This window comes from Nicotiana tabacum, chromosome 10, assembly GCF_000715075.1.
Source record: "Nicotiana tabacum cultivar K326 chromosome 10, ASM71507v2, whole genome shotgun sequence".
Taxonomy (NCBI): domain Eukaryota; kingdom Viridiplantae; phylum Streptophyta; class Magnoliopsida; order Solanales; family Solanaceae; genus Nicotiana; species Nicotiana tabacum.
The window spans coordinates 3,685,320-3,699,166 of NC_134089.1; the positions used below are offsets into that span (position 1 = coordinate 3,685,320).

A 13,847-nucleotide genomic window follows, 5' to 3' on the forward strand; every position below is an offset into this window, starting at 1 on the left:
CAAGATTTTTTATATTTTAGCGTGTAAATATTTAATTTAGGCCTAATAGCGTTATTTCAACTAATTTTGACTCTTTTTGCTTTATTTTATTACAAAAAAATAAAAATTACAAAAAAATAAATATTTTCATCTTTAAGTTAAATTCAATTAGCATATTTATATTTAATAGTATTATAATATTTGAAAATACGAAAAAAAAATTATTATTAGTTTCAAAACTAAAGTTTATTTTAATTTAGAGTGATTTTTACATTTTGATAGATTCACTGTATTATTTGGTCTCTTTAGTTTAAGTTCAAACCCAAAAGACATGGTCCAACACTCCAACCCAATTACCCTTAACCCGTTCTTCCCAACCCATTAGCCCACTTAAGTGCAAGATTTAATCCTAGCCATCTATTTCCTTCTAATCCAATGGTCATCATCCCTTCCCCCTCCATATAAAATACCCAATTATAGAAACCCTACCTTAAGTTTTCAATTCATAGACCTAGGCCTAGATTTTGAATCCGCCGTTTTTTCATATGAGAAGAGACAAAGAGAGCAGCTGCTTCTTCAATCATCCATTTTCTTTCATTTGAAAAGAGATCAGCCGAAATTCTCAAGATCAAAAAAAAAATCTGACCAAAAAGGAACGGAAAAGCTGGCAGCGCTGTTCTTCATGAGAATTAAAAGCGCTGCAATACACAAAAACCCGACCCCCCTTGGCTTCGTCCTTTCCACGTCGACTGAAGCAGCGCCATTGACGACCAAAAAATGACGTCCCTCCTTCACCTCCATTAATCTCTATCCCGTCAGTGAAAGCGAGGTTCGGCGAAGTTGTCATGTTCCGTTCGAGACTTTCGATTGTTGGTCTGGTCAGCAGTAGCTCAGTCTATTTTTGTGAAGGTTTGTTTTGAGATCTATTTCTTTCAATTTTATTTTTGTTTGTTCTATTACTATGTATATGAATACATACCCTTTTTTGCTTTTCTTGTGAAGTTTATAAAAATGAAGTACGTTCTCTTACTGCTTGTTTTGCTTTCATTTAGTTAACGAGCTTCATTATTGGTTTAGCTAATAAATTGCCTACTCATGTGATTGCACTGTTTTATCTTTAAAAAATATATTATTACATATTAGTTTTTATGTTTGGTGAATTGGCCGTAAAAGATGTGTGTTCCTTTTTGTTTGTCACAACTTAGATTCTTATACTACAGTGAGCGAATGGGATGAGTAGAATCTTTCTGGCTATATGTGATTTCAAACAAATGATAGAGATAAAAGAGTTATGCAGCTATAATTACACAAAGCTTTAAGAATGTATAAACTTATTGTTGCTTTACTACTGTTTCTTTGTCGACCCGTGATAATTTCAATGGATGAATCATGTTTACAAGTATGTTTTTTGTTTATTGTGATTTACTTCACCGTGATTGAGAAATGAAGCCATTGATTCTTATTTACCACATTTGAGACTGAGCTGTGTGTGAAACATATGAAAATGAGTAGTTGCTTTAGGCGTGCTATCTTAAAATTACCTTCCTAAACTCGGGTGCGCATTTATGTGACCTAAATCCAAATCTCAACAACGTTGGATAAGATGTGTCGGGGACCGCGGGTGCATTTATGTGACGTGGTTCAAGACGTATTTTAAATGACGTTGCAATCTTCCTTAAAAATGAATAAAAGCGGTTAATTAGTTAAAATTGAATCATAGGTTAAAACATGTACTAAAATCACATAATAGGTCAATTATAACAGTTGAGCGACCGTTCTAGAACCACGGAACTCGAGAATGCCTAACACCTTCTCCCGGGTTAACAAAATTCCTTACCCGGATTTCTGTGTTCGCGGACTGTGAAACAGAGTCAATCGTTTCCTCGATTTGGAATTTGAACCAGTGACTTGGGACACCATAAATCATCCCAAGTGGCGACTCTGAAATTAATAAATAAATAATCCCGTTTCGATTGTCACTTTAAGTTGGAAAAAACTCTCTTATACACTCCCTTCCCGGGGGTGTAGGTAAAAAGGAGGTGTGACAGCTCTGGTGACTCTGTTGGGGATAAGAACCCAGAATCTCTGGTTCAGAGTTCAGAATTCGAGCTTAGATGAATTGTTATATTTGGTTTTATCTGTTATCTGATTTTATTACATGCTTGGGCCTAATGTGTTAAATGAGGCTTTTACCGTTTTGATATTATCTGAACTGTATATAATATCACGACCCAAAAATCCCTCCGAAGGAGTCGTGATGGCACCTAGTCTCTAAACTAGGTAAGCCTAAAATTTACTAAAATAACATTGATATTTATTAACTTCAAATGAAATTTCTCTAAACAATTTACAATTCCCAAAACCGGTAGTACAAGTCATAAGCCTTTCTAGGAGTAGTCATACAATATAATTGCATCACTATTCCGAAACAAAGGGAACAAATGGAAATAAGTACAATTAAAGGTGACTCTGAGGACTACGAACGCTGAAGCAGGTTTACCTTGAGTCTCCACCGCAACGAATAGTTACTATCGATCAAATACTTGGATCTGTACACAAAAATGTACAGAAGTGTAGTATCATCACAACCGACCTCATGTGCTGGTAAGTGCCTAGCCTAACCTCGGCGAAGTAGTGACGAGGCTAGGACCAGACTATCAAATAAACCTGTACAATATAGCGTACAAAAATAATACGAAGCAGGTACCGATGATGGAAACAATGATCAACCAATGATATAAAAAGCAGGTAACAAGAATACCATAAATGTTTCTCAACAATTAATAAATACAAGTGCAATCATCTAATCAAGTCCTTCAAATATAAATCTTTCACCTATAAATCCTTCAAGTAATAATCTTTAAGATAATATGCTTTTCAATAAATATCTTTTGAATATATTTCCTTCAAATAAATCTCTTTCAAATAAGCATCTTTCGAATATAATTCTTTCGAGTAAAGGTCATCTTGTGACACCTCATTTCATAATCATAATTAATATAGGTCTCAACCCACTTTCATATTTTTCATGATATTTCGTGCCCATATTTATATCACAACCGCACGGACAACTCACGTCCTATTAAATAAAACCATAATATTTTCTCTGGTACCTCGTGCCTATATCATAATCTGTCATTAATAAAAATCATCATATTTTTCTCGGCACCTTGTGCCCACATGTCTCCGTCTCACATTTCGCAACAACATTCTCATGTTACTCAATTCATAGGGTCCATAACCCAATACAATTAAAAATGTTCAAAGAGCCTCATTTACTTAATATAAAGTAGAGTACAACTTCCAACCCAACTAGAAAATAAACAAGAAAAGATGAAGTTATTTTTTGAAATCGTCTGAATAAAGAAAATACCCTTTTTAATTAAAGTACAATTGTTGAAAATTTAAGTATTGAAAGCTTTATATAAATGCGGCGAGATATTGAAAACAATATGGCTTACAACACAAGGTATCACAACACAGTAAAGGTCTCTAAACAGTTAATACACTTGAAATGTTAATAACAAAAAAAACACAACAAATAGAAAGTGCACGGCATCACCCTTCGTGCTTTTACTCTCGTCCTCACCATACACGGCATCACCCTTCGTGCTTTACACTCTTCCTCACCATACACGGCATCACCCTTCGTGCTTTACACTCTTCCTCACCCAAGCAACATTCACAAAGCAATCCATGTAAGGAAGTCAATAATATCAGGTATTAACAAGAAACCAATAAAGGAATATAAGGAAAGCCATAATTCAATTATCAACAAGAATCAAGAAAATAAAGGACAAGTGCACGGCATCGCCCTTCGTGTTTTTACTCTCGTCCTCACCATAAAAATCAATATAATCTGCACGGCATCACCCTTCATGCTTTTACTCTCATCCTTACCATAAAATCAATATAATCGGCACGGAATTGTACATCATGCGGCACGGTATCACCCTTCGTGCTTTAACACTCTTTCCTCACCATATGAATAATATAAATGTGCACGGCATCACCCTTCGTGCTTTATCGCTCTTCCTCACCCAAGCAACAATCACAAAGCAATTTGGGCAAGGCAAAATCAAAAATATCACAATTTGAGCCAATGCTCTATAATGTTCAACAATTCAATTCTCAACTTGAGCCAATGCTCTATAATGTTCAACAATTCAATCCGGGCAAGGGAACAATAGTACAATAATCAAATCCCGGCAAGGGAAACAACATCAAAACAATAACATCCCGGTAAGGGAAACAACATCAAAACAATAACATCCCGGCAAGGGAAACATCATCAAAACAATAACATCCCGGCAAGGGAAACAACATCAAAACAATAATATCTCGGCAAGGGAAACATCATCAAAACAATAACATCCCGGCAAGGGAACACCATCAAAACAATAATATCACGGCAAGGGAAACAATATCAAAACAATAATACTTCCACAAGTCATATTCCTCAATAGAAATCATCATATAGAGCATATACACTACGAAACGGATTCAGGTTAATCAAAGTATAAGACTCACGGGCATGCTTGACACCAACGTATAGATACTCGTCACCATGCCTATACGTCGTACTCCACAATTAACATGTAACAAATAAGACACAATTCTTAATCCCTCAAGCTAAGGTTAGACCAAACACTTACCTCCCTTTGCAACCAATTCAAAATTCCAACAAGTCTTTGCCTCGTGAATTCGTGCCTGAAATTCTCAAATCTAGTCATAAACAATTCGATTCAGTCAATAAAAATTATAGGAATTAATTCCATATGAAATTCTACATTTTCCATTAAAATCCGAAATTGCACTAAAACTTTGCCAGTGGGGCCCACGTCTCGGAACCCGACAAAAATTACGGAATATGAAACCTCATCCAACCACGAGTCTAACCATACCAAAATTACTAAATTTCAATAATATTTTGACTCTCTAATCCTCAAATCTATCCGAGAGAATTTTCAAACTCTTCCAACTAAATTCACAGATTTAGTATCAAAACTAGTAATAGATTCAGGTAATCTAACCAAAATTAAGTTAAGAATACTTACCCCGTTGTTTTCTCTGAAAATCTCCCGAAAATAGCCTCTTCCCGAGCTCCAATTTGACAAAAATGGAAAATGGGGCAAAGTCCCATTTTCAGAAATTAAGAATTTGCCTAGAAAATGTCAGGGGCAGTGTTCACGCGTTCGGGGTACTGTTCACAGGGGGACTGTTCACGGTACTTTTCACGAGGTATTGTTCACAGGGTACTGTACACTGTATTGTTCACGGGGTACTGTTCACGAGGTACTGTTCACAGGGTACTGTACACGGTACTGTTTACAGGGTACTGTTCATGGGGTACTATTCACGATGCTGTAAAAAAACAGCAGCTTCCCAAAGAGAATTTCAACAGCTTTTTCTACCCGTTGACCTTCCGAAATCCACCCGAGGCCCTCGGGACTTCAACAAAATACACCAACAAGTCCTAAAACATGATGCAGACTTATTCGAAACCTCAAATCGCATCAAATAATGCTAAAACCGTGAATCACGTCCCAATTCAAGCCTAATGAAACTAAGAAAGTTCAACTTCTATATTCGATGCAAAAACCTATCAAATCAAGTCCAATTGACTTCAAATTTTGCACACAAGTCATAAATGACATAACGAAGCTAGAAAAATTTTCAGAACTGGATTCCGATCCCGATATCAAAAAGTCAACTCTCCGGTCAAACTTAAGAAATCTTTAGCCTTAGATTTCTAGATTTCGTTAAATGGCGATAATTTGATCTAGGGACCTCCAGATTCGCTTTCGGGCATATGACCAAGTCCCAAGTCACGATACGGAACTACCGGAATGGTCAAAACTTTTATCTGGGTTCGTTTGCTCAAAATGTTGACCGAAGTCAACTCAGTTGAGTTTTAAAGCTCTAGTTCCTAATTTAGTCCATTTTTCACATAAAAACCTTCCGAAAAATTACACGGACTGCGCATGCAAGTCGAGAAATTATTGATACCGCTTTTCAATATCTTAAAAATACTGAGATGGTTATTTAATTTAAAGATGATATTTTGGGTCATCACATATAAACTGCTACGAAACCCTTCTCTTCTCATCTTCGGAGATGTGCTCGCTGGTCGAACTCCCTATTCTGTTAGTGTCATACCTTGAAATAAGGAAGAGGCTCGGACAAGTTACTAAGCTGGATGGCCTTTTGGTTCCCGGTACGTAGCCCCCTCCTCGGCTCGAGTGGTCCTCTCGGGTACACAGTCTAGAACGCTTACCCAGGTTTTGAACCTAAAATAACTCAGCCTCATGCCGGATCCCTAGTAGGAACGTTCGTTTGCATCATGTACATTTGACTTTAGAGACTCAACACAGGGGTTGGGTCTGTCTAGGATAGGTATACCCGAAATAAAAAGACCATCTTGATGCATGTTACGTGCTACTTGCGTATCTGTCTATTTCGGTTTGCATGTTGACTGGCTTCTAGAATAGGGAAAGAAAATGAAAAAAAATGAAATAAAAAAGAGAAAAGAAAAGAGAGTGAGAGGTAGGTATTTGAATTGCCCTGAAATTCTGTTGAAAGTTTGAAAAAAAAAGTCATTTCAAAATAAGTCATATTTTCTTTTGTTCTGTCAAAACTGGGCGAACTACGCGGGTCTGATTCTCACCGGATATGAGATACGTAGGCAAACTTCATCGGTTCTGGCCCATAATTTTCAAAAAAAATCCAAAAATATTTTCCTGTACTTCCTCTCTAGAAAAGTCTTTTTCTTTTAGACCCCAATTTTCAAAAAATCCAAAAATATTTTTCATTACTTGCTTCTTTAGAAAGCCTTTCTTTTAGACCCTAATTGTTTTTAAAAAAAATATATATATACAAAAATATTTTCTTTTAATTTCTTCCAAAAATCCAAAAAAAATTCATTCTTCTTTCAAAATTGAAAAGAAAATTCAAAATTCAAAAATATTTTCTTTTTTTTAGAAGCATTTATTTCATAAATTCAAAATAAAATTCCAAAAATATTTTCTTTCTTCTTTAGAAGTTTTTCTTTCGAAATTCCAGAAAAAAAATATTTCTTCTTTAGAAGTCTTTCTTTGCAAAATGCTGAAGAAAAATCAAAATCCAAAAATATTCCTTTTCTTCTTTATAAGTCTTTCTTTCGAAAAAATAAAATAAAAAATTCAAAAGAAAAGTTAGTTTATTTACTTTATTCTTGATCTTCCCGAACTATACAAGATCTGATTCATGTCCCCACATGATACGTAGGCAACCCATATCAGGTTCGATCGACAATTTTTTTTAAATAAAAAATGAAAAGAAAAAAGAAAAAAATGATGATAATAATAATAAGGACTGGTTGAGTCCATTCTAACATGTTTTATTTTGAATTTTGAAGAAAGTTGAGGTGGTCGGTTTGTGGTAAGCGAACAACACAAGATCCAAGGAAAAATGATAACTGACACCGAAGCTGTTACAAGTGCTCAAGAGACTCAGGGTCAGAGGGTTCGACAAGAGTCTACTGTGTTTGAGAAAAATAGAATACTGAAACAACAAATGACCGAAATGTGTCAAGCATGGGCCAGTGGTCAAGGATAGCCTCGTCATGAGTCACGATTTGCTACACAGCAAGAGTAGTACCACTCTCCTGAATACCACTCGTACTCATTTGATCTTCCTGCAAACATTGAGAAGCGTGCCCGAAAGATGGTACATGAAGAAATGACCCAAAGAGTGAAACGCTTAGAACAACGGTTGAAATACATACAAGGGTTGGCAAGTCAAAAGAGTGTTGCCTTCAAAGATCTATGTATGTTCCCCGATGTCCACTTGCCGCATGGTTTCAAGACTCCCAAATTTAAAAAGTATGATGGACATGGAGATTCCATAGCTCACCTGAAAAGGTATTGCAATCAACTGAAAGGTGTGGGAAGAAATGAAGAATTGTTGATGGCTTATTTTGGGGAAAGCCTTACGGGAGTAGCCTCCGAATGGTTTATGGATCAAGACACGTCTCGCTGCTATGTTTGGGATGACATGGCACAGGCCTTTGTCAAACAGTTCCAATACAACATTGACATTACCCCAGACCGCAATTCCTTTTCAAACTTGAAGAAGAAACCAACTGAAAGTTTCAGGGAATATGCCATTAAATGGAGAGAGCAAGCAACTAGAGTTAAGCCACCCACGGACGACCACAAGCTAATCACTGTCTTCCTTCACGCTCAAGAGCCAGATTATTTTCAAAACATGATGTCTGCAGTGGGCAAATCCTTCTCGGAAGCAATCAAAATGGGAGAAATGGTAGAGAACGGTCTTAAGACAGGCAAAATTATAAGTCAAGCAGTTCTTAAAGCCGCAACTCAGTCTGTCCAAGTTGAATCTGATAATTTTAGCGACACAAATGAGAAGGTTGAAGAAATCATGATGACATCAGGGTCGAGAAGAGGTCCTAGGAGAATATCTCGAAGGTATGAGCAGTTTCCTCAAGCTTTCCATGACTCCCCTGAGCAGTATTATCTACCTCAGAACCCTCAATACTCTGTCGCTCCACCTCAGTATGTTGTCCAACCACCAAAACTACCCAGAAGACGAGCACGGGCATCACAAAATCTCCAACAGCCTCCACAAAATTTTCAGGTGCCCTATAACCCACATCCAAGCCAGAGGTATAAAGGGGAACAAAGGTTGAAAGATAATTTTACACCAATAGGAGAGTCCTATGAAAGCTTATTTGAGAAGTTAAAGCATTATGACATGATTGCACCTATTCTTCCAATCATGTGGACCCCCATGCAAGAAGTTTTGACCCTTCTAAAAGATGTGAATACCATTCCAATGCCTAGGGGCACAATGTTGAAAGTTGTCGGGATTTGAAAAGATAAATAGAAAGGATGATCCAGGAACACCTGATTGTGATCCAAGACAGTGACACCCAGAATATCGCGCAGAATCCTTTACCTGCACATCATGATGCACACTTTGTAGGGATGACGCCTGGTGACATGGAGTATGAGAATCCTCTCAGGAACTTGCTAACTAAAGTTAATGATGTTGAAATTGAAGAAGGCTCTGCTGATTCTGATGAGCAAATTTGTAGCTAAATGTCAAGTCTAGCAATTGAAAAGTCATTCCCTCCTCACTAGGAAGGAATCTTGGTAGTTTATTCTGATGTTTTTTCTATTTTTTGGGTTATTTCAGGGTTGTGATCCAGATGTTATTTGTTTTATTGAGTTAAACCCTTCTATCTCTCCATTCTGTTTGTGTGAGTCTTGTCTTTCTGTTCTGTTGCTATTTTCATCAGCCGAGTTATTTAGGGTTGTAACTCAGATTTTAGGTTGTTTGTCTTTGTTGTTTACTCAATGAAATACAATTTGTCCTTTTGTGTCATTCCATGCTTAGTTCTTTTCCCGCTAGTTTTAATGACATGACATGCATGCGGAATTTTTGGCCAGATCTTAGAAAATTAATTTAAGTTTGAATTGGACAACTGAGGAAAAAGCATTTTTGAGGATGAATAGAGAGTTGAAATACTTTGGAACTAAGGTCGAGTAAAATTCACCTTCAAATCATTGTGAAGATCGGGCTTGAGGATGTTTAATAAATTGAAGTTTGTTGGAAAGTTTGTCACTAAGGGATGAAAAAATGTCTTGTGACCATGACACACCAAGAGGACAGACATGCTCGTCAATGCTGTGATCGCGAAAGATACTATGTTTGGCATTCTCGAGGTTGGGAGGCCCTCTTTCTGCTATCCAAACATTTTATATCCTTCGCTACCTCTTTTTGAGCCTGTGTTATTTTTCTTTGACTACCCTCTTTTGGAATCAAGTTTAGAGTCACGAGTAAAAAAAAACGAAAAAAGAAAAAACAAAGAAGTCCATGTCCCAGGAGTACAAACTGGGGCAATTCTTAGAAAGTTAAAAAAAAAAAAAGATTTGTCAAAGGTCCATGCCCTAAAAAAAATATAGAAGCTGGGGCAATTTGTTTTGAAAAAAAAAGATAGAAAAAAGAAAAGAAACAGAAAGAAAAATGAGAAAATTAGTTAGGTCAGATGTTTGAACTACGTTAGACCTGATTCCTTGAAAATAAGGATATGTAGGCAGCCTCACGGTTCGGTCCAACCAAATAATAATTTAGAAGAAAAAGAAAAAAAATAGAAAAAATAGAAAAATCCAAAAATCCCCAGCATTTGAAACTGGGGCAAAGATTTTATTTCATTTTTGAAAGAGTCGATTCCAAGAGTTGTAAGTCTACAACCCCTTATTTTGAGTTTATTTTGAGCCTTCATGCTGACCTTTCTTTTCAACCCTATCCAAAAACCTTCCAAATAAAGACCTCCCAATATGCCTTCAAGAATGCCAAGAGATGCATGCAATGAGCAACAATTGTCACATGATGTAGAACATCGTCGAGTTGCTCACAAAAAGAGGGAAAGAATAAGAAAAATGAGAGAGTCTTACTAGCGAAAACCCTCACGGGCACTGTAAGGCGACGGTAAGCAGAGATGAATAAATGAGAGAGGCTTGTTGGTGAAAATCCCTCGGGGCACCACTAGTCGAAAATGAGTCTTGAAGCTGATACAAAGGATTGGTACGAACAAGTCCGACCTCAAATGTCATAAGAATGGTAAAAGGGAAGATTGGATTAGTTTGATAGATCAGATCGTTTAGTCCAAAATGCATGTCATGATTATTAAGGCTAGTTATATAAAAAAAAGGAAAAAAAACTCTTCCGTCTGTCCTTCCGACAGGGGGCATTTCTTGTTAATACTTGTTTTTTGCATCATTGTGTCCTTCACTCCAAGTCAGTCCTTGTCAAAACAAGCAAGAAGAGATTTCAAAACCTGCTACCAGCTTTTCAGTTGCACAAAGTAAATTTGGCCAGCACACTCAGCTGTTATAGTCAACATGACTTGAGCATTCATGCAAAGGCTTCCCCCCAAAAGACTCTTGTCAGCCTACTTGGCGCAAGCAAAGATAATTGGTGATTCTCTCTGACCGACAAGTTGCTCAAAAAGCAGGAAGTCATTCAAGATATCAAAAAGGTCACCTAAGAAAAGATCTCCAGTTGGGATAAGACATATTGAGCCGCAAATACAAATGGTACTGGGTGTGAAATAATTAGGGTTGATGTAGAGCAAAAGTCTCTTGAAACCGACTCAAGCTGATCGAGCAAAAGCCAAGCTGCTCAAGACTCAAGGCCACAAACCGACCACCATTTTCAAAACTGACAAATTTTTCTTTGTGTGAAACAGGAACAAAGCAGTGCAAGAAAAGTGGTTAAAAAAAAACAACAAAAACAAAAAAAAAAACAAAAAAAAAAGAAAAAGAAAAGAAGAGAAGAGCTGACAAAGGGATGTTTCTAAAATCTTTTATTTGTCTTGCTATTGTGCATAAAATCTTGCCATTGATCTTCACATTTTTTCCTCATAAGATAAAAAGTCCTAGTCTGATGGATTTTCGTCCCAATATAAATCCTAGTCTGATGAACTTTCTCCTAGGATAGAAATCTTAGTCTGAGGAATCTTTCTCCTAATGTAACAAAAAGAGGACCTAGTTTGATGAACTTTCTCCTAGGATCAAAATCTTAGTCTGATGAATTTTTCTCTTAAGATAGAAAATCTAGTCTGATGAATATTCTCCTAGGATAAACATCTTAGTCTGATGAATCTTTCTCCTAAGATAACAAAAAAAAGGGAACCTAGTCTGATGAATTTTCTCCTAGGATAGAAATCTTAGTCTGATGAATCTTTCTCCTAAGATACAAAAAAAGACCTAGTCTGATGAACTTTCTCCTAGGATCAAAATCTTAGTCTGATGAATTTTTCTCCTAAGATAGAAGACCTAGTCTGATGAATTTTCTCCTAGGATAGAAATCTTAGTCTGATGAATCTTTCTCCTAAAATACAAAAAAAAGACCTAGTCTGATGAACTTTCTCCTAGGATCAAAATCTTAGTCTGATGAATTTTTCTCCTAAGATAGAAGACCTAGTCTGATGAACTTTCTCCTAGGATAAACGTCTTAGTCAGATGAATTTTTCTCCTAAGATAACAAAAACAAAAACAAAACAAAAAAAAGAGAAAAGGACCTGGTCTGATGAATTTTCTCCTAGGATTAACGTCTTAGTCTGATGAATTTTTCTCCTAAGATAGAGAACCTAGTCTGACGAATTTTCTCCTAGGATATTTTGAAAAAAAAAGGAAGTCTGAATTTGAAAAAAAAAGGGTCATGTTTTTTAGTTTTCTTAAGATTATCAATGTTTAGTTTTCCTGAAATCAGGGGGCCCCGCCTGGAGAATAGGGTCAGTTTTTACTTTAGTCAAGCTTAGTTTATAGTGTTCCTAGTCTATTCTTTAGTTTAATCTCATCATTGCATCAATAGTATAAGTGGTTTACAATTTTGCTAACAACTCACAAATCTTCCTAGTGCAAACTGGGGCAAAAAAAAAATCTTTTATTTTGTCTGTTTTGTTGTAATCAGGCGCCCACCTGGAGAATAAGGGAAGACAACTCAAGTTTTAAGGGAAAGCAGTTTCGAAGGAAGACAGCTCAAGTTTCAAGGGAAAGCAGTTTCGAAGGAAGACAACTCAAGTTTCAAGGGAAAGTAGTTTCGAAGGAAGACAGTTCAAGTTTCAAGGGAAAATGGTTCAAGGTGCAAGGGAAAACAGTGTCAAGTAACAAGAGAAGACGGTTCAAGTTCAGCAATCAGGCGCCCACCTGGAAAAAAAGGGAATTCAATTCAGAATGCAATTCAGGTCAGCAACAAAAGAAGCTCGCGTCAAGAATGCAAGCAGTCCTAGATGATCAACAGAAGTTAGTCACAATCCAGAATAAAAAAAAAAGACAAAAAGTGAATCCAAATGCATAAGTTAATGAAAGATGTGAGCTGGTCAAGACAGGGCTGAGGTCACAAGCTCTGCATGTCCCGTCTTGGTTTGAAAAGCTGAAGAAGATTGAACCAATACCTGCGGCTAACAAGCATCAAGATTCAGATCAGGGTCCGCATGAAGAACCAACCAAGACTCAAGATCAAGCTTCAGAAGACTCAAAGATAGGAATCTTGTAACTCATAGTTGATAGGCTTAGTTAGTCTATTTCATTTTTTATTTTGATGTAATAACAGGACCGCGGACCGGAACCTCAGCGGAACGGCACCTCGACTGGCTCTCCACCTCGGCATACTCCATCATCCCACTCACTTCTGAACTACACGTGGCCTGATTCCTTAATAGCCAAGGATATGTAGGCAGCTCAGATACCAGGGCTTGGTCACATTCCCTTCTCTCTTAGATTTAGTCTCTCCAAATAAGGGTCGGGTCAAAAAACCTGTCTAGTCGTTCTTTGTCTGAAAACTCTTTGTGTTTCTAGTCAAAGAGAGCAACTGTAGACATGTGATTTTTGATCCTCCCCAAGATTTTTTATATTTTAGCGTGTAAATATTTAATTTAGGCCTAATAGCGTTATTTCAACTAATTTTGACTCTTTTTGCTTTATTTTATTACAAAAAAATAAAAATTACAAAAAAATAAATATTTTCATCTTTAAGTTAAATTCAATTAGCATATTTATATTTAATAGTATTATAATATTTGAAAATACGAAAAAAAAATTATTATTAGTTTCAAAACTAAAGTTTATTTTAATTTAGAGTGATTTTTACATTTTGATAGATTCACTGTATTATTTGGTCTCTTTAGTTTAAATTCAAACCCAAAAGACATGGTCCAACACTCCAACCCAATTACCCTTAACCCATTCTTCCCAACCCATTAGCCCACTTAAGTGCAAACTTTAATCCTAGCCATCTATTTCCTTCTAATCCAATGGCCATCATCCCTTCCCCCTCCATATAAAATACTCAATTGTAGA

At 36.5% G+C, this 13,847-nt stretch overlaps 1 long non-coding RNA gene across 1 annotated transcript; it reads left to right on the top strand.

Moving 5' to 3' along the window:
• The first annotated feature begins 264 nt into the window (after nucleotides 1-264).
• LOC142164839 (uncharacterized) lies at nucleotides 265-12,971 on the top strand. The gene is made up of 2 exons (XR_012695912.1): nucleotides 265-888; nucleotides 12,460-12,971. It is a non-coding gene; the product is annotated as an uncharacterized LOC142164839 (long non-coding RNA).
• Nucleotides 12,972-13,847: the final 876 nt, after the last annotated feature.